Source organism: Leucoraja erinacea, chromosome 10 (assembly GCF_028641065.1).
Source record: "Leucoraja erinacea ecotype New England chromosome 10, Leri_hhj_1, whole genome shotgun sequence".
In the NCBI taxonomy this organism is placed as follows: domain Eukaryota; kingdom Metazoa; phylum Chordata; class Chondrichthyes; order Rajiformes; family Rajidae; genus Leucoraja; species Leucoraja erinaceus.
Window position 1 is genome coordinate 37,523,407 of NC_073386.1, and position 25,989 is coordinate 37,549,395.

The 25,989-nt window shown below is 42.4% G+C and overlaps 1 protein-coding gene across 1 annotated transcript in view; it reads right to left on the reverse strand.

The window, feature by feature from the left end:
• Positions 1-25,989, reverse strand: part of LOC129701031 (pappalysin-2-like) — a 261,112-nt gene that overhangs the window by 27,580 nt on the left and 207,543 nt on the right. The window lies entirely within an intron of this gene.

Consider the following 25,989-nt stretch of genomic DNA (forward strand, 5'->3'; position numbering starts at 1 on the left):
TTGTTGTACCTGTCTCAACCATTTCCTCTGAAAACTCCTACCACATACGCATCATCCTCTGTGTGAAACAGCTGCCCCGCAAGTTCCTATTATTTTTTTTCTCTTTCCCTCCAGTCTTGGAGAAAGACTGTGTGCATTCACCCTACGTCTAACCCTATGCATGTGCCTTCATGGATTTATACATATCTATAAGATCACCCCTTTGCTCAAAGTAATAAAGCACTTGCCTGTCCTACCTCTCCTTGTAACTCAGACCCTCAAGTCTTTACTGCATTCTTTCCAGCTTAACGCCATTTTTTCCTTTACCAGGGTGACCAAAATTGAACTCAATACTTCAAGTGAGATTCACACCAACATGTTGCATAACTACAACATAACAGTCCGACTTCTGTACTCAATGCCCTAAATAATGAAGGCCAGCATGCCAAAAGCCTTCTTTACCACACCGTCTACATGTAACACCACTTTCAAGGAACTTCTCACTTCTTCTCTTGTTCCCTATGTTCTACAACACTCTCCAGGACCCTGTTATTCACTCTGAAAATCCTATACTGGTGGGGCAACACCTCACAGTTAACTAATTTAAGTGCTATTTCCCAATCCACAGCCCACTTTCCAAGCTTATCAAGATCCTGCTGTAAATCTACAGTGATTACGATATCAGATACTTAGCAAACTTCCTGACCATGTCTGTATATTCTTATCCACATCATTCTAACAGATGCGAACACCAGCAGGCCTAGCACCGATCCCAGAGGCGCACCTCTACTCACAGTCCTACTGTCTGAAAAAAAAAAACAATCTTCAACCAACAACTTCTGCTTCCCATTATCAAGCCAAATCAGTATCCAATTAGCGAGCTCTCTCTGGAACCCATGGGAATGAACATTCCAGAGCACTCTATCATGCAGAACCTTATCAAAGGTTTTTCTAAACTCCATAAACTACATTTACTATCCTGATCTTGGTTACTTCTTCAAAATCAAATTTGTGAATCACGATCTTCCATCCACATCCCTAATCAACCATCGTCTTTCCAATATATATATATATATATATATATATATATATATATATATATATATATATATATATATATATACATATATACACACATATATATACATATACACACACACACTGTATTTCCCCCTCACAATCTCCACCAGTAACTTAGCTCCCATGGATATTAGGCTTACTGGTCTATAGTACCAGGTTTTTCTTTGTGGACCTGCTTAAAAGGGTGATACAGTGGTGGAGTGATAGAAGTGATATAATTGCTGCCACAGTACCAGAGAGTTCGATCCTGACTACGGATGCTGTCTGTACAGAGTTTGTATGTTCTCTCCGTAACCATGTGAGTTTTCTACAGATGCTCCGATTTCCTCCCACACTCCAAAGACAGAGGTTTGTAGGTTAATTGGCTTCTGTAAAAATTGTAAATTGTCCCTAGTGTGAAGGATAGTGCTAGTGTACGGGGTGATCACTGGTCAGCATGGACTCAGTGGGGCTGATGGGCATGTTTCTACACTGTATCTCTAAAGACTAAAGTCTAAATAGAGTAACAACATTAGCCATCCTTCAGTTATCCAGTAACTCACCTATGGCTAACAATGATGCACATATCTCAGCCACAGCTCATACAATTTCTTCTGTAGATTCTCACAATGTTAATGAATATATTTGATCAGGCTCCAGAGATTTAACAGCCTTCATACATTTTAAAGCATCAAGCAGCTCAACTGTAATGGTGACTATCCCCAAGACATCCCTATTAACTTTCCCGAGTTCGACAGTCTTCATATTTTTCTCCACAGTATTAATAGGATACATATTCATTGATGTCCTTGCCCATCTCCTATGGCTACACAGCTTGGTCGTAAAGGGGCCCGATTTTCTCCCAAGTTATTCTTTTTCCCTTAATATATTCCACAAATCTCTTTGGATTCTCCTAATCTTCTCTGCATAAGATATCTCATGCCCCCTTTTTGCCCTCCTGGTTTTATTTTTAAGTAGACCGTGCATCCCCTCCACTTCTCCAAGGATTCACTTGAAACCTATAGCTGACCCATGTCTTCTTTTTTTACTATTCAGACACAATTCCTCTTGTCATTCAGGGTTCCTACACCTGCTGACCTTGCCCCTCACTAGAACATACATATCTTGAATTCTCGCGACCTCAATTTTATTCCCATTTGCTAGAAGTTCCTTTTAGTTTAGTTTAGAGATACAGCACGGAAACAGGCCGTTTGGCCCACCGAGTCCGCACCGACCAACGATCACCGCACTAGGGACAATTTACACATACAACACATACACCAAGCCAATTAACCTGCATACCTGTACGTCTTTGGCGTGTTGGAGGAAACCGAAGATCTCGGAGAAAACCCACGTGGTCACGGGGAGAACGTACAAACTCCATAAAGACAGCACCCGTAGTCAGGATCGTACCCGGGTCTCTGGCGCTGTAAGGCAGCAACTCTACCACTGTGCCACCTTGGCTATCCTTTACCCACACCTATCAACTTTTTCAACCTTCTGTCTAATATCATAAGAAATTGCCTTGCCTCAATTTAGAACTTTATCTTGTTGACTAATCCAGTGTTTACCATGACTACATGACGTTTACCATACAGCTAATGGAATTAAGGTCACTGGTCCTATAGTACTCTCCCACTGACACCTCTGTTACTTGCCCTCTTTCCCAAGAGTATGTCTTGGGACCTACTCCCCTTTCCCCTGTGAGGTTCTCTTTCTATTGTATGAGGAAACTCTTCTGAAGAAATTTCACCTCACTAAGCCCATAAAGAGATTCATTCAATCATTCATTCATTCAATCATTCATTCATTCATTCATTCAATCATTCATTCATTCATTCATTAACAGAATTACAGTCTCAGTCTATATTAGAAAGTTAAAAATCTGCCTCTATGACCGCTTTATTCTTTTTGAAACTCCCTACAATCTTCTTGCATATTGTTTCCTCTAATTTCCAGTGACTATTCTGGGGTCTCGAGTACAATGTAAACAAGGTAATCAAGGCCTATTATTGCTCATCTCCACTCATTTGAAGATCCCCCAGTTACTTTATCTTGGATTTTTGTCATGATATTCTCTTAAATCAATTCTGCTCTTTTTGGAAACATCAAGCTGGCAGTCCTGCTCCTCTCATAGCTAGGTTTCTGTAATGGTTGTAATATCCCAATTCCATGTATCTTTAGGATTAGGTTTATTATTGTCCTGAGTAGCGAAGTAGAGTAAAACACTTTTGTTCTGCATGCTATCTGAGCAAACTGAATATGCTGTACATAAGTACAATCAAGTTAAATTGAAGTACAAAGGTAGAGCAAAGGGTAAGATACAGAGTGCAGAATATAGCTCTTAGCATTGTAGCACATCAGTTCCATAGTCAAAGTCCAATGTTCACAATGGGGTAGAAGTGAATTGGACAATATTCTAGCTGATGGAAGGACCATTCAGAAACCTGATAACAGAGAGGAAGAAGCTGATACATGATTTGGTGATGTACACCTTCAGGCTTCTGGATCTTCTGTCGGATAAGAGCAGGGAGAAGAAGGAATGAGCAGGGTGGGACAAGTCTTTGATTTTGTTAGCTGCATGGACCTATCCATGTCCAGTGGCCATCTGCCTTCCTTGTCAAAAAAAAAATGCTGGAAATATTCAGCACCAATCGATTGGGAACCATTGAGAACATTTCAGTACAATTCTATTTCAATGGGAAAAGTTAGAAATTGAAAGTTTTTAAGTTTCAGAAAACTGTGGAGGCACGGTGGTGCAGTGGTAGAGTTGCTGCCTTATGGTGCTTACAGCACCAGAGACGCAGGTTCGATCCCGACTACGGGTGCTGTCTGTATGGAGTTTGTATGTTCTCCCCATGACCGTGCGGGTTTTCCCAGAGATCTTCGGTTTCCTCCCACACTCCACAGATGTACAGGTTTGTTGGTTAATTGGCTTGGTATAAATATAAATTGTCCCTAGTGTGTAGAGAATAATATTAATGTGCGGGGATCATTGGTTGGTGTGGACTTGGTGGGCCGAAGGGCCTGTTTCCGCACTGTATCTCTAATCTCTAAAAATAAAGATGGGAAGGATGGGGTGAATGAAACATCTGCCTGTATCTTAATAAAGACCAAGAGTGACATCTAACCTTTCCTCATTGTAACAAGAGGTAATTGAAGGGAAACATTTCCTCTGCTCCTCTCTCCACATATGCTGACTGACCTGCTGAGCATTTCCAACATTTTCGGTTAACGTCTGCTGTCTACTGAAGACATTTTTGGATGTTTGCTGTCCCTTGAAAAGTATGTAGTATATTCTAAATTGTTCATCTGTTGTGCAGATGTTTAAGTAAGATTCTCTACATAAAAAAAAGGTTCATGGCCAATACATATGAGAGTTGCCTCTGCCAACATTATCAGACTTGGAATCTTTTCAGACTTCATTAGTAAAGGCTGGGGTGAAATAAAATAATTTTAATACATCTATGATTTCTTCTTCATACCTTACAGATCTGTCCAAATATCAACATGAAGAAGATATATAATGAAATGCATTGATATCAATTGCATTTCGGTAACTAAAAATAAACTAAAACATGCATAAATGACAAATTTAATGAAGAAAAAGGATAGCATTCTGGAACCCCCCCCCCCCCCAATAAGATAGGTAGCTATGGAGAGAAATTGTTGCCCTCAAGGATCAGAAAGAGCTAAAAAATACACCAGACATTTATCATTAACAACATCTCCTTGTCATTGGTCATCAATACAGAAGCATATTAGGGCTCCGTATTGCACTACTCTCTATGACTGCATGGTGAAGCACAGCTCCAATGCCATCTCTACATTAGCAGACCACTGTTGCTGGCCGAATCATGGGTAGCGATGAGTTAGCGTGGAGGAGGAAGATAGAACACCTGATTGAGTGGTGCCGTAACAACAACCTCTCGCTCAACATCAACAAATCGAAGGAACTGATCTCTAACTTCAGCAGGGGTAAAACCAGGAGTCAATGCACAAGGGACAAATGACTAGGGACAAATTACTATTTTTACCAAGCCAATTAACCTACAAACCTGCCTGTCTGTGTGTGGGAAGAAACTGGAGCGCCTGGAGAAAGCCCATGCAGATCACGGGGAGAACATACAAACTCAATACAGACAGCACCTGTCGTCAGGATTTAACCCGGGTCTCTGGCACTGTAAAGCAGCAACTCTATCGCTGTGCCACCGTGCCGCCCAATTTCCTGAGTGTTAACATCTCAGATGATCCGTCCTGGGTCAAGCAAATAGATGTAATCATAAAAAAGGTGCACCAGAAGTTTAAGGAGATTTGGCAAGTCGCAGAATACACCAATAAACATCTGCATTTGCACTGTCGGAAGTATCCTGAATTATGGTGCAGAAAGGAAATTCCAATATACAGGAATGCAAGAGGCTGCACACAATCCATTCCATCACTGGTACCCCAACATTGAAAGCACCTATCTGAGGCACCACCTCAGGAAAACAGCATCTATTATCAAGTAACCCCACCATCAGGCGCATGCTCTATTCTCACTGCTGCCATCTCACACTGCCAAATTCTACAACCATCAGAGTTTTGGACCGACTTGCACAACTCTAATGTGACCTCAGTGATGGAACACGACGCACCACTTGCCCATGGACTTGCTTCTTATTGGGATTTGGATTAATGTCTTGTTTTGCAAAGTCTTTTCATTTCACTATCTTGTACAATTTTGTATAACCCATATTCTGTGTGTTTTCTGAGTCTATATTCCCATGATACTGCTGCAGTCAATTTTCATTGTACTTTTACCTCATCATACTTGTGCATATGGCAATTAACCCAAGGGTTTACATGGCAAGTAACCAGGGCAGTCCTGTTTGTAGATTTAGAGTGGGAGATAGAAACAGACAGGGTTGGAAAACTATCATTATTAGGGTTGTGGAGGGGAGATTGCCAGAAGTCATGAAGTCTATGATGATATGGGAGAATGAGGGCTGATATTCATTGGAGTGTGTCTGCAGTTTTGATTATCTATAGATATTTTTACAGTTAACTTTAAGATGAAAATTGATGCAGAGTCCTTCTGCTATTCACATAAGTTACATAAAATATGCGTCTGACCCAGCAAAGTAACCAAATATTATGCGTACTTCAAATAAGTTTCCTCAAGTGCAAGACTTTGATGTAAATCATTGATAGAGGAGAGTCGGCATTTTTACTGGTGCTGTTATTAACATCAAACCCCAAAAGATCTGCAGTGATTAAATGTTGATTAAAATATATCTAATCTAATTTAATCTTAAGGATAAGAGAGTTTTGGTACAGTTAGAAGAATATTTGCCAAGGGACCACTTTTAAAGAGAGATTGACATCATAAACATAGTTTGGGAACAGCTCCATCCAAGACCGCAAGAAATTACAGAGAGTTGCACACATAGTCCAGACCATCACGCAAATCAACGTCTCTTCCATCGACTCCATCTACAGTTCACACTGCCTCAGCAAGGTCATCAGCATAATTAAGGACCCTTCTCACCCTGGTCACTCCCTCTTCTCACCTTTCTCATCAGGCAAATGTACAGTTTGAAAACGCATACGTCCAGATACAAGGACAGTTTCTTCCCAGCTTTTATCATACAACTTCACCAGCTAGGGTGTGAGCACCTGACCTCCCATCTACCTCATTGGAGCCTGTTGAACTATCTTTAATTGATCTTGCACTAAAGGTTGGGCCCTTTAGCCTGTATCTGAACATTGTGGACAGTTTAGTTGTAATCACGTATAGTCTTCTCTTTGAGTGGATAGCTTGCACCAAAAAGCTTTTCACTGTACCTTGGTACACATGACAATAATAAACTAAACTAATCTGCACATCATGGCTTCTTCTGAATACAAAGGGATAGATATTCAATCTTGCTTGTAAATGTCAAACATAAAATGCTGTAGCACATGCAAGTTGAACTCAGCTTCTGAAATTTGGCTCCATTGTCCTCAAGGGAACTGAATTTCAAAGTAAAATTCATCAGCGAAGAATGAACTTTCCTCCCAAGTGTGTTATCAAGTTCACTCGACACAAGAAGTTTAACCACCAGCTACCAAATGCCAGTCACAAGTTTATCACCGGAAATGCTTTGAAGAAAGCAAGAGCATTCCCCAATTTAAACTGATCACTGAGGCTCAACAAAACACCAAACTGTGTCATAAAAGCGGATCAACTCTCCACCTTCAAACCTCACATCAACACGGCGAGGAACCTTTTAGAGTCACTAGTATTGGCTTATTATTGTCATGTGTACCAGATACAATGAAAAACGTTGTGTGCTATCTTTATGTAACATGTACACTGCACATGTACAACAGGTAGTGCATTGAAAAAAACCAGAGTGCAGACTATAGTGTTACAGCATTATAGTGTTACAGTTACAGAGAATGTTCTGTTAAATCTCAAGGATTTCAAAGAAATGGGTACACAACCATTTGCAGGTTTCCTTTACTTGGAAATATTTCACCAGCATTACCTCATTGCTAGGTCTATATCCTGGAACTCCCTTCCCAACAACACTGTGGGATACACTGTGGTAGGCGTGGCAGCGCCTATCGGCAGCAGCTCGGCTATAGTCCGTCTGTCTTTTTTTTAATTTTTATCTTGTTAAATGTATGGCTTGGCTCTAGTTTTTATTATTTTTCTTTAGCTGTGTATATGTGGGGGGTGGGGTGGGGGGAAACCGTTAGTCTCTTCCCTGTACGGTGACCCGACTTTTTCCCTGTTGGGTCTCCGGTGTCATTGCGCCTAACATCGTGGAGGCCGGGATGAACCTCCGGCCGGGACGAACCTGAGGGCTCCAGTTGCGGAGCCTGCAGACCTGCCATCACGGAGCTGGCCGTCTTCGGAGCGGGAAGAGCTGTGGTGGCACGCGGCTGCGACCCGACTTCGGAGCTTCGGAGGCTCCGGCTGCAGGCCCGGTGGACGGTAATATCAGGAACTCGCATGTCCCTGGTGGGAGACCGCTTTTCGGAGCTCCCGCAACGGCAGCTTCTCCCGCTGGAATCACAGGGTTTAAAGGACTCGGAGCGGGGCCTAACATCGTCCGGCGCGGCTTAAACGGCCACGGGACTTACCATTGCCCGCCGGGGGCTTTAACATTGGGAGCCCCAGTTCGCCTCGATGCTGCAGTTGGACTGCTGGACCCCAGGAGAAGAGCAAAAGGAAGAGATAAAACTTTGCCTTCCATCACAGTGAGGAGGTGTTGGAGATTAACTGTGATGGATGTTTGTGTAAACTCTGTTAAGTGTGGGTCTTGGGTTTGGTTTTGTATTATAAGACTGTAGGAAATGCAATTTTGTTCAAACCAAGCTGTTTGAATGACAATAAAAGGCATTCTATTCTATTCTATACAGTCATTAGAGTGACTGTAAGTAGTTTAGAGATACAGCATGGAAACGGGCCCTTCTGCCCACCGAGACTGCGCTGACCAACGATCACTTGTACACTAGTTCTATCTTACACACTAGGGACAATTTACCCACAGGATCATAGGGAGAATGTGCAAACTCCGTAGACGGCATCCGCAGTCAGGATTGAACCCAGATCCCTGGAGCTGTAAAGCAGCATCTCCACTGCTACACCACTGTGTTGCTCTAGTAGTTCAAGAAGATGCCACACCTTCCCAAGAGCAATCTTAGATGGGCAATAGATGCTGACCTGGTCAAAGATGCCCAGTCGCAAATAACAAATAAATAGAAATAAGTTCCGTCATTTTCTATTTATAGCTGGCAGGTCGGTCAAAGCATTCTTCAAATAATAATGAATCTTAAATATTATTTAACACGTAATCTTAAACACATTATGGGGAGGCACAGTGGCACTGCTTGTAGAGACGCTGCCTCAAAGTGTCATAGATCAGGATTCAATCCGAACCTCAGGTGCTGTCTGTTTGGAGTTTGTATGTTCTCCTTATGTCCATGTGGATTTCCTCCGGGTGATCAAGTTTTTTCCAGCATCCCAAGGTCAGTGGGTTGGTATGTTAACTGGCTGCTTACATAGCCCCTTGTGTGTGGGTGAGTGAGTGGTAGAATCTGGGGGGAATCGATGACAGCGTGAAGAAAATTACATTGAATTAGATTAGTGTGGGATGAGTGGTTGATGGTCTGTATAGAATCATTGGGCCAAAGGGTCTGATTCCATGCTGTATCTCTCTCGGACTCTCTCTATTTGCAGTAACTAATAAATTGAAGAATCCTTAATCATAGGGTGATTTGAAAACCCAGAGTCATGAATGCATGATAGGAATGATTCGAGATATTAGTTCACTCTCCTTGTACACCAGCCCAGCTTCAAAGCAAGAGGCCAGTAATGGAACGAAAGCATCGAGCACTTTAATACAGCAGGCATCTGGATAGTATCACACTGTTATGAACTGATGTAGTAAAGCAGTCAGGGGCCATTAAAGAGTTGGCATTTACCTTATATGAACAAAAGAGTGAAAAAAGTAAGATTTCCATTTTTTTTAATTCATGTTTGTCTGTCTGGGGAAGGGACTCTGCATGCAATGAATTGCATTGCAATTCCTGGTACTATGAATGCAAAGGTGAACCAGTATGGATGGCAAATGCTGAAGGAGGAATATTGGCCAGTAAAGCAACAGATCATTCTGGAATAGGAATTAATTCACACAATGCCAAAAGACGGTGTTACTTGGTTCACAAAATCACATCAACACAAAATTAAATAATTTTGCACCCATTTCTCTTGTCGGACACAGACATCACTTCCTAAGGTTTGGACAATATTTTAACGTTCACCTGACTTTCTGTCATCAGCAGCAGTGTAAACCTTTAATTGGTCACCTGTGGGATTTCACACCCATATTGGTCTGTAAAATGAGAAGCATTGCACACTCCGGGAAAAGCAGCTTTTACAAACTGTGAAAGCTCAGAAGCAGGTTCATGTAAAGGATTAGCCGCACATTAAACCTGCATACAATCACAGCTCACTCTGAGCAAGCTCACAGTGGAGAAATGACCTTCCAGCATCTTTTAATGTCTTGGCCTGGGTGTCTAGAACCAGGTGTCTTAAAATAAGAGGTTACACAGAAAAGCTGGAGAAACTCAGCGGGTGCAGCAGCATCTATGGAGCGAAGGAAATAGGCAACGTTTCGGGCCGAAACCCTTCTTCAGACGGGTTAATAAGAAATAAGAGATTGACTATTCAGGACTGAAAAGAGGATAACATTTTACACCAATAGGGCAGTAAATCTTTGCAATTTTCTATCCCAGAAGTCTATGTAGGCTCGGTAGCTGTAGACCAGCCGATTTCTGAATACTAAGGAAATTAGAGGATATGGGACTAATGCAGGAAAACAATGTTGCAGTAGAATATGAAGAACATTTATATTTTTCGAGTAGCACCAAAACTTGCGCCAAGACGACAAGAAATTGTAGAACATCACACACAGACCCTAGTCCCTTTTTATAATCTTATTGAATAGTGGAGCAGGTACAAGGGACTAGATGGTCTGCTTCTATTTCTAATGCTGCAGCATTCAAATCCTACACTCCTACAAATTCTCTGCAAAAGTAACACAATATTGGAGTTGTGCAACGTTCATTGTGCTTCGCGTAGATCTATCTGCACTCTCTTGGGCAATGTCTTGGTCCGCACCATGCGTGCTTTCCCAGAATGCAAGTAGTCCCTGTCTTCAGGAAAAGCAATTCATGTGAACACCATTTTCCGGTAGTTGGAAGAATGCTCATGGTGTTAGTACACATGCACCTGTAGTGATTGGCTGATGAGGAGGTATCAACTGTGTGAGGAAATAATCTTGAGTTTTTACTGATATGTTCCATTTCTGAAACAGAGCATTAAATGATACAATGCAATACAAGGATCTCTTTCGACCTTTCTCAAACAATTTTATGAGGACATGCAAAATTATTTTAATGCTGAAATATGGTGCAGATTAATTATTATCTCCAAAATGGAAAGATATCAAACAGCAAAATGCTTAAATCCAGAATACATGAATAACTTCCACAGCTTTCCAGTATTGAGAACACTATCCTCGCTTAACTTGCAAAGAATGTAATAAAATGTTTTCTGCCTTCTAAGTATTTTTTCTATCAGTTTGAGTCGATAATTTCTAATTCTCAAATCAGGAACCCAAAACCTGCTGATATTTGGAATTTGAAATAACATATTAACATTAATTTAAATGTTTCCGAAGCTCTGTGGTATATCTCCTTTGTGCATATTTAGGCACATATTTTGGACACAATTATACTGACTAGAAAACTCTTAAATTCACCTTAAACCATTCTGGTTCACTAATGTCTTTAAGAAGGAAATCATCTATCCTTACCGAGATTCACTACTTGCAAGTCTAAACATTGAATTCTTAATTGCCCCTCTACAATCTTAAAAATAAAACATAGTATTCTCAAGAAATGTGACACGTCCTGTATTTATGGAAAGCATTTTGTGAAGATATGACCAGGAATGAATTCACATTCATTACAATAGCAAATGTTGAAAATGAGAAAAAAATTGTTAAAAAAGTATGGAGTTACACATACTGTTAAATATCAGTTCCAAGTCAATGTCAATCAGTGCCACTAACCAGGGACTATTTTTAAATTGACATCCTTGTAATCAATGCTTTCTGACCCAAAGTGTCAGCAAATTTATAGAAAAGATGTTATAAAATGAGTGCAGCCAAGATTTACAAGGATGGTGCTAGGACTTGAGGGCCTGAGCTGAAGGGAGAGGTTGGCTGGTTAGGACTTTATTCCTTGGAGCACAGGGGTGATCTAATAGAGTATATAATGGGACTGCTGTGTCTGACAGGTTTAATTTGCTGGGATTCAGCAGGCAAATTCTTCAGCAAAACTGCTGGGGATTTGCAGCAGGTTCAAGTTTTGCTGCTGGTCTCAGTAGGTGCAGCTTGGAGTCATCACCTTCAGCAAGATCAGGCAGAGCAGAGGGGCTTTGAACAGAATGCTGCAGAGCCCACATTAAGAAACTGCAGCAATTGAATGAAAAATGCTGGCATCTCTAAGCAAGTTCTATTCACAACAACTTGCATGTCAGGTAGACTCAGATTAAACCACCAGATGTGAGCTCCATCATTCAGATTTGCAGCGTACATACTGGAACTGCTTGACTTTTCCTCATTTCACTTACTACCTAACTAGCTGCTCCCGAGCCAGTACCAAGTAGGATCAATTTCAACTCATTCTACAGACCAGTTTCAATTTCAACTAATTTTGAGACCAGTAATGAAAATGTCCCTTGGCCTACCTCTATCTCTAGTGTTTTCTATTGTATCTCAGGTTTCCAGCTTCTGCAGGATCTTTCCTTCCGATTAAAAGTGAAAAATTCAACCATTGACTGAGGTTGCTTTCAAGTGGCTTTTACAAAATAACTGATAAAAGGTGTAGGAAGGAACTGCAGATGCTGGTTTAAACCGAAAATAGACACAAAAAGCTGCAGTAACTCAGGCGGGACAGGCAGCATCTCCGAAGAAGGGTCGCGACATGAAACATCACCTATTCCTTCTCTCCAGAGATGCTGTCCCGCTGAGTTAACACAGATTTTTGTGTCTATCTTCTGATAAAAGGTGGTAAACTGATCATTGGTACTTTCTTTAAAAGACTCAATCCTGCCTGCCAAAAATATAAATTCTTTCACTTTTGCCATTTAATTCCTTTTAATTCGGGTTCTTAATAGGTTCCTGCTGATGAAGCTATGACTTTAGCCCAAAGAGTCTGGACTAAGATTCCCCTCGATCTCTAAAAATGTTTTGACACTATTTTGCAGAGATGTGGTTGTAATATTACTGCACCAAATAAATATCTCTAGACGCTGTTGATGATAGAATTCTTTGTTGAAACTTCAAAGGCTTGGATTTGGTCCCAATGCCAGAGCGGTTTAAATCTTGTTTTGCTGATCAGTTCCAAAGGTTAGCAGTGAAAGAGAAGCCTCTGGTGCTCCTGGTGTTCTCCCTGCTCCGTTACCTGTACACCGACTCCCTATAGTTTAATTTAGTTTAATTTATAGTCACGTGTGCCGTGGTACAGTGAAAGGCTTTTGTTGCCTGCTAACTAGTCAGAGAAAATACAATACATGATTACAATTGAGCCATCCATGGTGCACAGATACACGATAAAGGGAATAAGGTGAATAACATTTAGTACAAGATAAAGTCCATTAAAGATAGGTAGATAGTAGCTCAAGGCTGCTCTCCAGTCGATGATAAAATGGTTCAGTTGCCTGATAACAGCACAAAGACTCATCCTAGCCTTGTTCAAATCTCTCTCTCACTGTCTCTCTCTCTCTCTCTCTCTATCTGGCTTAAGCATGGACAATGTTGGCCTCTCTGCTGTACGCTGTCCATTGCTAAACACACAAGTTCATGGGTCATCAATGACTGCATTCATATCCTGCCTTTAAGCAGCCCAAGGCATGCAATAGGAGAATAACTGGTGAAATCGCAACGCCAAGCAAAAGGAGGAAATATTAAGGAGGAAAAGTAAAAGTTGGTCAAAGCGACAGAAATGTTCTTATAAAAAAAATGTAAGAAAGATTTAGCAATGAGGTTCTAGACCTGAATGAACATTGTCAACAATGGGATGATGATAGAATTGGAAAAATCTGGACCGTAGAATACCCAAAATGTTATGGCTGTTTACTGAGAGGCCACAGAGGGATTGATAAGAAGAACGAGAATTTTAAAATCAAGCCATTTGTTTTATTGAAAGCAAATGTGGATCAGCAGGAACAAGAGTACTGGATGAGCAGTCATTGTTGCCAGCTGGGATAATGATCGCCCATTTTCCATTACTTCTATTGTTTGGAGGATATGAAATGGGAAGTCGGCCAGGATGGCATTGAAGTGGTTGTGACTGGGGACAGCAGACAATGTTGAGAGTTTTAGTGGTAGGAAGGCTGTGGACAAACTGTGGAAAGGCAAGTTGGAAACAGTTCATCACGGGGGTGAAGTGGATGTAGGGTTGGAAACTCTATATCTACACAGTAAAGGAAAGGACAACAAAACATTGGCTCAGAAAGCCAGAGCTGGGGAAACATATAATGGGAAGCTACTGAAAATGCATTAATTGAAGATTGGATTCTCATGCTTGAAACCAATAATGCAGACTAATGCTAGTCAATGGTCCAATGGTTACTTATTGTCACATGTATAGAAGTACAGTGAAATTTGTTTTTGTTGCATACAGTTCAGTAAAGTATTGCCACACCTAAGCACATGGATTTACGAAAGGTAAATCATGTCTGACGAATCTTATAGAATTTTTCGAGGATGTAACTAGTAGCGTGGATAGGGGAGAACCAGTGGATGTGGTGTATCTGGACTTCCAGAAGGCTTTCGACAAGGTCCCACATAAGAGATTAGTATACAAACTTAAAGCACACGGCATTGGGGGTTCAGTATTGATGTGGATAGAGAACTGGCTGGCAAACAGGAAGCAAAGAGTAGGAGTAAACGGGTCCTTTTCACAATAGCAGGCAGTGACTAGTGGGGTACCGCAAGGCTCAGTGCTGGGACCCCAGCTATTTATAATATATATTAATGATCTGGATGAGGGAATTGAAGGCAATATCTCCAAGTTTGCGGATGACACTAAGTTGGGGGGCAGTGTTAGCTGTGAGGAGGATGCTAGGAGACTGCAAGGTGACTTGGATAGGCTGGGTGAGTGGGCAGATGTTTGGCAGATGCAGTATAATGTGGATAAATGTGAGGTTATCCATTTTGGTTGCAAAAACGGGAAAGCAGACTATTATCTAATTGGTGGCCGATTGGGAAAGGGGGAGATGCAGCGAGACCTGGGTGTCATGGTACACCAATCATTGAAGGTAGGCATGCAGGTGCAGCAGGCAGTAAAGAAAGCGAATGGTATGTTGGCTTTCATAGCAAAAGGATTTGCGTATAGGAGCAGGGAGGTTCTACTGCAGTTGTACAGGGTCTTGGTGAGACCACACCTGGAGTATTGCGTACAGTTTTGGTCTCCAAATCTGAGGAAGGACATTATTGCCATAGAGGGAGTGCAGAGAAGGTTCACCAGACTGATTCCTGGGATGTCAGGACTGTCTTATGAAGAAAGACTGGATAGACTTGGTTTATACTCTCTAGAATTTAGGAGATTGAGAGGGGATCTTATAGAAACTTACAAATTTCTTAAGGGGTTGGACAGGCTAGATGCAGGAAGATTGTTCCCGATGTCGGGGAAGTCCAGGACAAGGGGTCACAGCTTAAGGATAAGGGGGAAATCCTTTAAAACCGAGATGAGGAGAACTTTTTTCACACAGAGAGTGGTGAATCTCTGGAACTCTCTGCCACAGAGGGTAGTTGAGGCCAGTTCATTGGCTATATTTAAGAGGGAGTTAGATGTGGCCCTTGTGGCCAAGGGGATCAGAGGGTATAGAGAGAAGGCAGGTACGGGATACTGAGTTGGATGATCAGCCATGATCATATTGAATGGCGGTGCAGGCTCAAACGGGCCGAATGGCCTACTCCTGCACCTAATTTCTATGTTTCTATGTCTGGTCCATGCGCTCGTTCACGCCCGATCCAGGCGATCCCAATGCCAATGTAAGGACATGAATTATCTGCACACCCCAATAAAGTAACTGGCAGTGGGGAGTGTGGTGGGAATTTTACTTTCAGTATTCAGAATAATGCTGAAAATGGCCAGAATTTTAGATTCTATTAGAGAAATTTGTGAAAATTAACATTTGTTATTTATGCACGCTCTGCTCACCTTTTAATTACCAATGTGTTACATAACGCATGCCACTTGTCCCGCTCTGTTGCCCTCCAAACTCCTGTCTACTATAAGTTGTAAACAAGCATTGAAAATAAATCAAACATCCTAAATCAACTGAAAGAATTTGGCACCACTTTTGAGAGAAAAAAAATGGGGTTTTAAAACTGCAGGGTGAGGAACAGGATCTGAAAGGTCAGAAATATTTATTACACTGAAAGTTTGAAGTGTCCCCTTATTTCACAAGTTTGTAATATCTTGGCTGTACTTTCTACTTCCTCACTTGGGGAATGGCACAGCTAAAAAATTACACTTCTCTGAAGAATGGCTGGTATTATTCCCAAATTCTGAGAGTGTTCTATTAAAAAAAAAACAGATTTTCAGGATTTGGGCGCTGCTGGCAAGATCAATATTGATTGCTCATCCCAAGTTGTTTTTGAACTGAGAGCAGCTGATCCAATTGTGAGAAGAATTTTGATCAGATTCCACAAAGAAGGTTGATCAATCAGGTTAGAGCACATAGGATTGGGAGCAATGTAATGAGATGGATAGGAGATTGTTCCCCACCTTGATGAATGAAGGAACAGACTCGATGGCTCTTTCACCTATTTTCACCTTCTTGAATCATTGTGAAAGAGGTAAAACAAATGACAAAGAAGTTCAAGTTCAAGTGAGTTTATTGTCATGTGTCCCTGATAGGACAATGAAATTCTTGCTTTGCTTCAGCATCTCAACACTTGCCCAAAATGTTTATTCTGTGCACTTGGAGTGGGACTAAATAGTGTCCGGTGAACCTTCACTCCTTGTTATTATACCTGGTAGAGGTCGGAGTTTTAGAGGCATGGTCTAAGGTGGCTTTTGACTTAAGGTAGCAATACCATTAAAAGGCACTCACAACAGCAACTGCAAAGGGATGATGGAGATTGGGATAAAGTCCATCCCTGTCTAACTGCATCCACACTGCACAGAGTGAACATTGATGGATAAGTCTGTTGGTATATCCTCACCTGACACTTGCTGGACAGATCCATTTGGGAGATGTAGATACAAGAAACCGCAGATGCTAGTTTACAAATGCAGACACAAAATGCTGGAGTTTACAAAAGAAGATACAATGTGTTGGAGTAACTCAGTGGATCAGGCAGCATCTTTGGAAAAAAAGAGTAGGTGATGTTTCGGGTTGAGACCCTTCGTCAGACTCAGAGTCAGGGAAGGGGACAATGCAGGTATGGGAAGGTGCAGAACAAAGCAGAGCCTGCATCGATGACTCAGTAAAGGTGGAACCCGCAACGGTCCATTGTTGGCAGGTGATGAGGTGATAACGAAGGAATACAAATGGTGAAATTTGCAAAAGGACCAGCGTGGGGGGACGGAGAGAGAGGAAATGCAAGCATTACATGAAGTTAAATAAATCAATATTCATGCTGCTGGGCTGTAAACTGAAAGTGAAATATGACATGCTGTTCCTCCAATTTGCATCGGGCCTCACTCTGACAGTGTAAGAGCCCCAGGATTGCTTAGGTCGAGGCGGATTGAGTGAAGGGGTTCAGTGAAACAATCGCCCAGGCTGGGAGATAATTGGTTTACAAATGGGATTAATATATATATATAGAATAAATGAGCAGTTGATAGTTGGAGTGGACCTGGTTGGTCCCTAAAGTTTGTTTCTCTGCTGCATAATCTCTATGAGGATGAGAATTTTAAAGTTGATGTGTTGGGAGCCTGTAAAGATAATGTAGTGAATATGCTGACATGAAGCTGAAGTATAGGCTGTGGGAAGTAGACCTTTTACTTACATGAATAGGTGACGTTTCAGGTTGGGACACTTCTGAAGACTCGTTGAGTTACTCCAGCACTTTGTGCCTTTTTTTGTTTCCATTTGGGAGAGATTTATTTGTTATCAATGCCATCAGCGAAATTGTCTTTGAAGTCTTATTGTCCTATGTTCTCTAAGTTACAAGGAGTTTTATTTATCAGGAGTGTCTTCCTCTTAGTCCTTTTGCACTCCCCCCAAATTTTAATTCCAAAAAATTCAGTTGAGATTCAATACCTTTATACAATATTTTAACCGATATTAAATTTATTGCATTTCTCTGATCACCCAAACTGTGACAAATTCTTGCCCACTTTCCTTCATGAAGATCATTATCTTATCCCCAACACATCATCAACATAACTCCTCTCTATTGCTGTTAAAATGCTGCAGTTTGTTGCCATTTTGTTATTCAGTTTACACAAATACAGATGCCAACAAGTTGGTTCAGACCCATGGTCCTTGCCAGGAACAAAGCACTGATCTCCCCTGGTGAGTTCCCTTCACAACTTGGTACTGCCTTCTCTTCCAAACGTTGACCCATTCTTTCCTTAGAACCCAATGTGGTCTGAGCATCCATCACTGCCTGTTCCAACAATTTAGAGTTTAATCTAGGGTTTAGAGTAACAGCTTGGAAACAGGCCCTTCAGCCCACCATGCCTGCACCAACCAATGGTCACCCATTATACAAGTTCTATCCTACACACCAGAGGCAATTTACAGAAGCCAATTGACCTGCACATCTTTGGGATGTGGGAGGAAACTGGAGCACCCAGAGGAAACCCAGGCAGTCACAGGGAGAATACACAAACTCCATGCAAACAGCACCCATACTCTGGATCGCATCCGGATCGCTGGTGCTGTAAAAGCACGGACGTGCCCAATTCTCTGCATTATGGTTTTAAAATCAGCAACGTTCATCGTAAACTTACGGTGAGAGGAGAAAGTTTAATAGAGATGTGTGGGGTAAGTATTTTTTACACCAGAGACTGGTGGTGGTATAGAACACACTGTTAGGGGTGGTGGAGGTGGAGGAGGCAGATACGATAGTGCTGTTTAAGAGGGCTTTAGATAGACAGGGAATAGAAGATGATGGATCATGTCCAGGCAGATGAGATCAGTTAAACTGGGCATCATGCTTGGCACAAACATTGTGGGCCAAAGAGCCTGTTCGTGTGCTGTACTGCTCTATGTAGACTCTCCACTCAGTCTATTTCTTTCCTTCAGGACGAAAAGGCTTGGCCTCTCCGTATCATTAAAGTTTCCCATCACTAGTATTCACCTCACAAATTAAAAACGGATTGATATTAAAATATGCACCACATTCTCACTCTCACCATTGTACGGACTTAGTTTAGTTTAGAGATACAGTGCGGAAACAGGCCCTGCAGCCCACTGAGTCTGTGCCGACCTTCGATCACCCCATACACCAGCACGATCCTATACACTAGGGACACGTGTGTGTGTGTGTGTGTGTGTGCGTGTGCGTGTGCGTGTGCGTGTGCGTGTGCGTGTGTGTGTGTGCGCGTGTGTGTGTTTTTCACTCTGCCGTTCCAGTTGCTGGTTTTTCAGGCGACTGCTGGCAACTTGACAGTCGCTAGCAGTCGCCTGAAAAATCGCCTGTGGGACAGGCCCATTAAGGATTCGAATATTTCATGTTCTCTAATATAAAGAAAATAAAGATATTTTTTGCATCAGGATTTTCAGAAATAAATAAATCTAATAATTAGAATTTTTAATTTTAGTTACTACAAGCTACAAATACTGGTCTTTATGTTACATAGTGATTTCTTGTCCATTTCAATGGCCAGGAGAAATTGGCAGATTATGGTGTCTGATTACTGTCGGGAGATTACATGTAAAAAGGTATTTCTTCCAACATTGTTTACCCCCCCCCCCCCACTTCCCGAGAACTATGTTTTGTCAATTTCCAAGTAAACTGTTAAACTTTCTTCAAATCATCAAAATTGCATTGTAACCATTTTGGCCTGTGTAATACAAGTAATAATCCCCAATTCCCTGTGGGGTAATGTTCAATTCATGTCATGGAAATTTGCTGCACTTGCTAAGATCCTCCTGCAGTTTGTAGTTCGCTATTTTCACTTCCCACCTCTTGGTGCACAGCCCTACAGTTCATGATTCTTCAGGAGCCCAGGCGCTTTTTACATATTGTGATGGATTTTGCCTTTCAGACAGCAAGTCCTAAACCCTCACAAAAGAAAACAATTTTGCAACACACCTCTAATCTTTCCGAAATTAACTTAAATCTATGCCCCCCAATTATTCTCATCTCCATCAAGGGAAATAGTTTTAACCTGTAGACCATGAATAGATCTCACAATACACATTGCAATTAAATCTGCCTCAGTTTCCTTTGATCTAAAGAAGGCAGTCCAGTAAAATCAATCTGCCCTCATAACAGTTCTGCATCCAACTGTACATAAAGTTGATATCTCAGAATAACAGACCTCAGAATGAAAGGACATACCTTTAGAAAGGAGATGAGGAGGAATTTCATTAGCTAGAGGGTGGTGAATCTGTGGAATTCATTGCCACAGACGGCTGTAGAGGCCGTCATTGGTGTTTTTAAAGCGTAGATTGACAGGTTCTTGATTAATACGGGTGTCAAACATTATGAGGAGAAGGCAGGAGAATGGGGTTGGGAGGGAATGATAGATCAGCCATGATTGAATGGGGGATTAAACTTGATGGGCTGAATGGCCTAATTCTGCTCCTATGACATGAACTTGAGCAGAATTCGGTCACTGATTGGCCACTGTTCTTCCGCCAGATGAGAGGTTAAATCTGGAGAAAGTTGATAGGAATATGGGAAAAATACATCAATAGGATTGGTATAAATCATTACTTGAATGGTGCAGACTCTTAGGGCTGAAAGGTCTGTTTCCATGCTGTATTAATCTAAATCAGCCCATGGTGATGAGACTTGACTAGACCCATGTAGTGCTGTCACATAACTAGAAGAGTACAGCACAGGAACGGACCTTCAGCCCACAATGTTAAACAACTATACCTGTGGTTTGTACTCCACAATACTCCCTGGAGTACAGTCACCGAATTGCACACAGTATTCTAATTGCAGCCTAAATGGTATTTTATACGTAGCAAGGAATTGCACATGCTGGTTTACATCCAAGATAGACCAAAATGCTGGAGTAACTCAGTGGGTCAGGCAGCATCTCTGGAATATTTCGGGTTAGAACCTTTCTTGAGACTGGAAGATAGAGCTTTTTTATGCATTCCGATATGAATATTCTATGGCTCAGATAATAAATGCAAATATATCCTATTCCAGCTTAACCTCGTTATCTGCATGCTATGTTCTGAGATCTATGGAAGCATTCTCTTCCTCTACAACTCTATGTATCCTAACATTTATCTTTTCATCCTTTGTCTTGTTTGTCCAACCCCTCACATTCTCCAGATTGCACTGCCTCTAACATCGGTCCACTGGTTGAATGCTGGAAACTTAGTCTAAGTGCACCTCTGTAAGCTTAACATTGTTTTTCTCTCTCTGCAGAATCCGTGTGACCTGCTGTGTATTTCCAACATCTGCTTTTGTTTCAGATTTCCAGAAACTCCAGTGTTCGTGAGTTCACAGTCCCAGCACTGTTTGTTTTTCTGTTCATGAGCTCACAGTCCCAGCACCTCCACTATTTATATAATTCACTTGCCTTCAAACACAGCACAGACATTCTCTTTATCATTCCCCCTTCTTTGCAATGTAAAAAACATAGGGATTCTATCTTGACCCCAGTTCTGATGAAGGGTCTTCTGCCTGGGCATTGACTCTGTTTCTCTCTCCACAGCTGCTGCCTGATTTGCCAAGTATCTCCAGTGTCAAGTTTTATTTCAGACTTCCAGCTTCTGCAGAATTTTATTTCCTGCCTACAATCCACGCTTCTTTCTTTCACACCTCCCATTGAGCATGCTAATTATTTTTTTTTTCAAATCCAATATACACACTAGACCTTTGAGCAAAGCCTACAATATTATTTGATCACAGAGCTCACAGGTGCTTGCCCTAAAGAAACAAGGATGGCAGAAGGGTATGGCACATTGAACCAAGGTACTCCAAGAGCCAATGTAGCCAGAATTGCAGTACCATAATGAATCTGCTGGTGGTGCTCCTGAACTACTAGAAATTAATGGTCACAATCACATTGCCTCAGAAACTGAAGTCCAAGCACACAAGACCTTTGAGTTCAATAAATCAACATAGATTATTGCAGGGGTGATCGATGGTTGATGCGGACTTGGTGGGCCGAAATAATGTTTTGGAGCTGTATCTCCAAATTAAATTAAATACTGATCCCTTTTACTAGCACTTGGTTCCATAGTCTCTGTTGCATCGGCTATTTAAGTGCCAGTCCAGAGTCGTCTGATCAATGGTCGGCATGGACTCGGTGGGCTGAAGGGCCTGCTTCTACACTGTATCTCTAAACTAAACTAAAATGCTGTTGTAATACCTGCCTCAATTATCTCCTCTGGCAGCTCGTTCCATATACCCTGTACTCCTGCTCTAGGATTAGTGTATGGAACTATTGATTCACTTGAAGATTCCCAGCCTGAAGATCACGAGGAAGCAGGCAAGTTATTTACTTTGTCAGTTAGTTATTTAATTTAGTTATGACTTTTTAAAATTTACTTATATGAGTTAAAGCAACTTTAATATAAATTGTGATGTGTTAGACTATACACATTACCACATAGGTGGTGTTGCCATTTTAAAAGTGCATCAAGGGGGATAAATTCCCGGAGCCTGACCAAGTGCACAGTTGGCACAGTGGAGCAGTGGAAGAGCTGCTGCCTTACAGCACCAGAGACGGGTTCGATCCCGACTGTGGGTGTTGTCTGTACGGAGTTTATACATTGTCTTTGTGAGCGCGTGGGTATTTTTCTGGGAGTATCCCCCAAAGATGTACAGGTTTATAGGTTAATTGCGTTTGGTAAAAAAAAAAGTAAAATTTCCCTGGTATGTAGGACAGTACTAGTGCATAGGGCTCACTGGTTGGCAGGCACTTGGTGGGCCAAAGGGCCTGTTTCCACGCTGTATCTCCAACTAAACTAAAACATCTGAACAGCGATATGAGGCACTGACAACTTCTTGTCTCCTGTCTGCGATGAACTGTTAACAACAAAAGTCACATAGAGAGAAAAACAATTGTCCAGAACTTCCTGTTGGCTGTACTGGGTGTGACGTCAGCAGCTGCACACCAACCTTTCTTTCTGCTGACTGGATAGCATGTTTTTACTGTACCTCCGTTCACATGACATTAACTAAACTAAACCACAATTTCAATCACTGATCCACCTCTGCAATCTTCCCTTACATAAATCTTGAAGGTTACTCAATTTATTTGACTTCACTTGGCTCTTAGCTTACAAAAGTGTTGCTTAGCTGGCTTAAATCTCAGTTTATATTGGAGGCAACCATTAAATGAATGTTTTTAATATAGAGACTAGACTGAGCGGGACCCGTTGGGTCCCATTCACACAGGAGGCCTGGTCCCCCAACGCAACCCATTCCCCAAAGCAATATTCCACCACTCACCCATAGCCCCTAACTGCGCAGGCGCGGCTCGTTTCCCCTCATCCCCGAGCACTCCCTCCCCCTCCTCTTCATGTGTGGGAGGAGAGGAGGGGAAGGGGGGAGGGAAGTGGGGTGTGCAGTGGGGGGAGGGTGTGGGGTGGGAGGGGAGAAGGGGTGTGCGTGGATGTGGAGGTGTAGGAAGGGGGGAGAGGGTGATGTGGGAGATGGGGTGTGTGGGGGGGGGGATGTGTAGCGGGGAGGGTGTGGGGGAGGTGTGTATGTGGGTGGGAGGGGTGTGGAAGGGGGGGGTAGTAGGGATGTGGGGGGGTGTGGGGGTGTGTGTGGGGGGGGGTGGTGTGTGGGGGGTGTGTGGTGTGTGGGAGAGGGGTGGGGGTGTGTGTGTGGGGGGGGGGTGGGCAGTGGGGTGTGTGCAGGGGTGTGGGGGGGGAGCGTGTGGGTGTGTACGGGGAGACGGGGGGTTGTGGGAGCGGGGGGGTGTGTGCGCGCGAGGGGGGGTGATTGGGCAGCGGTGTGGGTGGGGGGTTGTGGGGGGGGGGGGGGGGGAGGGGTGTGTGTGCAGGGGGGAGTGAGCTCGGAGAAAGGACTGGGGAAAAGCCATGGGGGAGAGGGGGGCATCAAGGGGGAGAGAGCAGGAACCAGCGAGGGGGCACAGAGGGGTAGTGGCTGAAATTGGCGGTGCGATGGGGACTCACAGCGGGCACTGGGCGCTGGCCGTTCTCCTTGGCAAAATCGGCGACTTCTCCGATTCTGGGTTGGGCTGGGTCTCCCAAGCTGGGCTGGGCTGGGTCGAGTCTCCGACGCTGGGCTGCTGCTTGGGGCTGGGCTACTGCTTGGGGCTGGGCTGCTTCGGGTCGCTCCGAAAGTCCGGTTGGAAACCTCCGCCGGCCACCCTCAGCTCCAGTAAAGATGCGATGGTGCAGGAAGGGGCGGACCGTCTCTGGGAGTTACAGGGGAAGAACTAATCCGCGCGGCGCTGACTGGTAGGAGAAAAGATCGATCTGCACACGTGCGGCTTTTAAGATTTTTAAACCTCGCTAACTTTTACGACATTCAACATATAGCTCAGACCCTCAAGTCCCGGCAACATCCTTGTATATCTTCCCTGACTTTTTCCAACCTGACAACGTTCTTTGACTCTGTCCCAAATTGTCACTTGACCCTGCTCAGAGAAGAGCGAGGCCAATTTCATTCTGTTTGGTTTGGGAGAGATAACAAAACAATTAATTCTCAAGCAACAAAAGTAGGTGAATCTTCCATTCATCCAAGCTGCCGTGTTCAACTCACATCAGCTAATGGTAATTGCAATTATTATTCCTGGAAACTGAAGGCAATACAACTGGGCTATGGCTGCACATTGGCCCACGTGAATCTGATTACTGTCTTTGCGAAGATTTCCTGGAAGATTCAAGAAACTAGCAGAATAGAAAACACAGGAGAACAGAAGCAGTAGCAATTCAACATAGTCTGTGCCAAAGCTGAAAACAAGCTTTCGTCAAGCCGCAGAAGAGTTGAGATGGAGTGGAATGACCTTCGCAAAATGAAAAATACTTTTTATGGTACACTGAAATACTTCTGCTGATTGATATTGGGCTTCACTTTACTGCATGTGCTGATATCCTAGAAGTTGCCACCAATCCATGAGTATTTCACACAAAGAGTGGTGGGTATAAGGAATGAGCTGCCAGATGAAGTAGTTGAGGCAGAGACTATTGCAATGTTTAAGAAACAATTAGACAGGTACATGCACAGGAATATGGGTCAAGCGTAAGCAGGTGGAACATCTTTGTCAGTGTGGGCAAGTTGGGTCGAGGGGCCTGTTTCCACGCTGTATGACTCTATTCCTCCTGAACATCTTTGATTCCAGGAAGTATCGCAGCAAAATTACTACATTTGTGAGTAAACAGATGTACACTTGATATTGCATGAAATCCCAGTAACCAAAACACAACTCTTTGATTGAAGAATTGCCTGAATTGTATAAAGATTTAAGGAATAATTTGCAGAATCGGGATAAACCTGGGAGAATATAACACTGTGCTTAAAAATGGAGTTTCCAAAGACCTCTTAATAACCCAAGATTTATGAAACACACACTCTGTCTCCAAATTCTATTGAAAGAACAGATCACAAATTGGACCTCAGAAGAGAATGATGCCACAAAGGTGCTGTGGAATTTAATACAATATTCAATCATAATATGCATCCCTACTTGATACTTTGATCTGAAATCAGATCAGTCAGAGGGAAGAAAAGGCCACAAATCATCAAAAGCTCCATTCCTAAATGCCCAAAAAATACATGATTAGAGATTTTTAACCTACCAAATGTAATTGTGATCAAACTCCAGATTACCCTGAAAAAACCCCACAAGGTTTTTGCTAGCGTTGCTAGTGGATCAGGCAGCATATGTGGAGGACATGCTTTCGTCAGCATTTTGGGTCCTCCAGAGATGCTGTCTGATCTTCTGAGTTACTCCAGCACTTTGTTTTTGTTTGGTAACCATCATCTTCAGTTCCTAGTGTCTCAATATGATTATATTTTAAATGTTGTCTTTCATACACAATCTTTGCATTTTACTGGCAGAAACTGTAGCAAATCACCAAGTTATAGAAAATAACTGTGCGTGATATTTTGTATTGCTTAATAGAGATGAATTAAATAATTGCACTCTAGCCATTTTCCAACCAATGTAATTAGTTTGTAGGATAAATGTCCAAGTTTGTCCCTTCTGTCTCTAACCTTGCAGGAGAATTCCAATTCCATTGCATTTCTAGTTTTGTTCAATACTCCGAGT